A 3,963-nucleotide genomic window follows, 5' to 3' on the forward strand; every position below is an offset into this window, starting at 1 on the left:
AAATTGAGTTATGGGGGACCAAAATAATACATATAAAATATAATTTAAATTTTTTATTATTACAACTTAAAATTAAAATTACAAACGATATTTTTTTAAAGATACAAATTCATCAAGAATAAAATCTAAACTAAAGGCCTCTACAATTTCTCTTTCAAGAATTTTATAGCTGAAAAAATCTAGTAGTTGCAATAAATACTGAAAGAGTCAAAACAAGATGAATCAATCTATCAACAAGATAATAAAACCTCCACTTCTTTATCTTAGTTAAATATTGGCACAATTCTCTAATAGATGATAATCTGTTTAAGTCTGGATTATTAAAAAAATTAATACGAAAATGTTGCAACTGATATCTCAAAGTGATCCTCTATTCTCTGCAAAATTAAAAGGATAATACTTTTCTACAAAGGAACAAATAGCATCAATGTCAAAGGATTTATACTTATCCCTCAGATCCAAGGTAGATCTAAGCTTCAAAAGCTTGATGACTTGCTCATTAAACCTTGTAGATATCTCTTGCAACTGAAAATCTATAGCAACATTAAAAATATCAAAATGATAATAATGCTCCAAAGTGATATCATCCAGTCTGCGACCACTGTGACCTGCAATGTGGAGAACTAAAATTTGAAATATCAATACTGTCATTTGTGCAAAACAACATAACTTTTTTTAGAAAAGAATTCCATCCATCACCTCTAAACTGTTAAATGAGCAATATTGTAGTTGATACTATATGCATTGCATTAACAATATCTTGAGACTTTTGTTGCAAACTCTGGCAAAGATATCAGTGATGCCCATAGTTTTTTTTATTTGGTGCAAGATAAAAATAAACTCAAAAGAAGTGATCCTTTTAAGAGCTGCAACAGTATCTCCTTTTATTTTGTAGTTAGATCCATCATTTTTAATACTTTTAAGAACTGAACAAGTTGCATCAAATCATCTGATAAGATTGCAAATAGAATTAAAATGAGAACTCCAATGAATATCACCTAGTCGCTTCAAAGTACCAAGTTGATTGGCACCTTTTTCTGTTTTGATTTCTCCATCATCATCATCATCATCAATAACTAACTTTTATGTAATCTCAACTTGTTAAGCGGCTTGTAACTCATCCTATCGCTTACAAGAACCAGGCACAGCATTAATGGCAAAAGTTAAATTCAAAAAAAAATTATGAAAAACAAACACCTCTCTAGCAGCTGTAACCAAAGCCAACTGTAATCGATGAGCCATGCAATGCACATAATATGTATAAGAGCATTCATTAAGAAATAATGCATGTAATCCCTTTCATTCACCTTACATGTTACTAGCCCTATCATAATCATGATCACATAGATTTTGGACATCAAGACCATGGTGAGAAATAATAGCACAAATTGAAGAAAACAAAGTGGTTGCTATGTATCTTTAACATGGACAAGATCTACGACACGTTCTTGTATGCAGCCTCTAATGTCAACAAAACAAAGAACAATAGCCATTTATTCTCTCTTAGATTTATCACTTGCTTCATCAACAATAATGCAAAATTTAAAATTTTCAATCTCTTCATGTATTTTTTTTCTCACATTGTTTGTCAAAATATGCAAGATCTCTTCTTGAATCATAGGGGATATGCACTTTGCATTTAATGGAGCATTCTTTGAGACAATGTTTTTCACTTCATCATTATAAAATGTTGTAAATTCAATCAACTTAAGAAAATTCTCATGATTCTTTGAATTAATAGACTCATCATGAGCTGTAAAAGCCATCCCTTGAAATGCAAGCCAGCGAATGGCATTAATTGATGTTTTGACCTGGAGCCTATTCTTCTTCTTTTATTTTTCTGATTGTCTCTCTATTACCTTATCAATATACCCAGGTTGGTTTAATAAAGTTCAACAATGTCTTACAACATTATTATGCGAGGAACATTGATCTTATCCCATATGTTTGAGAAAAGCACATTTCTTTCCATATTTTATCTTTTTTCAATTTCTGAAATCAGTAATCGTGAATACATCATAACCACTTTGTACGCTTGATTTCTTCAAAAAAAGATAACATAAAAGACAAAATGCAGCATCCTTTGCAATAAAATATTTAAGCCAAGAAAACTCAGAATATTAAGAAGTCTGAAAATGACGACGGTGCTTTTCTCCTAAAAATAAAAAAGTAGAAAGTTTGATTTGATAAAGTCCAAATCTCAAATAAGCCCTCCTTATTTCATCTCGTTGATTAATTGGATAATCCCACATAGGTTTATGCAGTCCCGAATCACGTTTTATGCAAGAAAAACTAGGAGAATTTTCAATCATTGGAGACATAGGAAAAAGACCCTCAACTACTGGAGACATAGGGATCGAATGGACTTACTTACTCGAGTTGAAAGACTCATTATTATCTCCTTATTGTTTTTTATTTCGGCCATACCCATCATTATCTCCTTGAGAACTACTTTCTCCGCTTTTCTTAAAGAAGAAATCAAGTTTTTTTGCTTCCGACCATTCATGATTAAATTCCAAGCAAAGAATAACCTAAAACAATAGCAATTAACAAAAAAATTATGAAAAGAATGAGCAACTCATTAATTTACCAATTAATCATACAAACTAAATGTTAGAGAACAAAATATAAATCACAAATACATCGATTCAATTCATAATTTCAAACTAAAATTTAGCAAATTAAATTTTAAACTAAATTTAATAGAAAGAAGACAAATAAATGCACATAAATTATTTAAGAATTGCTCAATTGAGAGATTTTTTTTTGTTGAATCGCTGATATCTTCTTTGGTCAATCGATGCGATGATGCCCAATGATGGTGGAGGCCTAGTGGAGTAGTGGGACATCGATGCTGGCTTCCGATGATTGACGATATGTGATGGGGGAAGAAAAAGCGAGGGGATGCAGTGGTGCTGTGGTGCAACGCATGGTGGGGGAACCCAAGGGCACACAGGTGCAACGCGTGGCGCGGGGGGTGGGGGATGGTGTTTGGAGGCCGTAAACTGTTTCATTTACCCTATTAAAAAAAAAGTGATGACATCTTCACTCGAGTTTGGCGCATCAGGGGCCGTTTTGTTTACCCTATTAAAAAAAACTGATGACGTCTTCACTAGAGTTCGGCACATCAAGGGCCCGAGGGGTTGGAGCGCAAGTTGCACGAGCGGCGCACCTAGCGGGCCTAGGCTCTTAGAGGGGCACGCCGAGTTGCACAAGCAGTGCACTGGGGGGGGCACTGGGCGGTTGGGGCGGGAAGGGGGGTGGTGTGGGGGCACAGGGTTTCTCAGGTCCGTATCTTTTTAGGGTGGGGGGCCATGGCCCCCACGTGCTTCCTTGTGGCTATGCCACTAGTCCATCTTTTTCTTCTCCTCCTCCTAGCTCATCCTCCCTTCTTCATCCTCCTTCTCCTTCTCTTCTTTCTCCTTTTTCATTTCTTTCTCCTCCCTATTCTTCTTTTCTTCCTCCTTTTTCTTGTTCCTATCTTTTCCTCTTCTCCTCATCATTTTTTTCTTTCTTCCTCCTCTTCTTCTTATCCTGCTCCTCCCTCTTTTTTCTTTTATCCTCCTCTCTCTTCTTCTTCTTTTATATCATAAATTTGATATAGGATGTTATAATATTGTCAAAACTACATGAAGATGCCTTTTTAACTACAGGATGTCATAAATTTGACATTGAATGTCATAATTTTGAACCAAAAAGTCATAATAATTTTTAAAATTATCTTCGATAGGATTTTTTTCTGTAGGATGACATAATTTTAACATATCATATCATAATTTCGACACAGGATGTCAAAAAAATATCTATTTTGAGATGTTTTACATATAAGATGTCATAATATTATCTACAATATCATAATTTTAATTAAAGATGTCATAATATTATCAAATTTCATTTTCGAAAAATATTTTACCTATAAGATGTCATAATATTAACATCCAAATGTCATAATTTTGACATAAG

The sequence above is a fragment of the Elaeis guineensis genome, chromosome 1 (assembly GCF_000442705.2).
Source record: "Elaeis guineensis isolate ETL-2024a chromosome 1, EG11, whole genome shotgun sequence".
NCBI lineage: Eukaryota > Viridiplantae > Streptophyta > Magnoliopsida > Arecales > Arecaceae > Elaeis > Elaeis guineensis.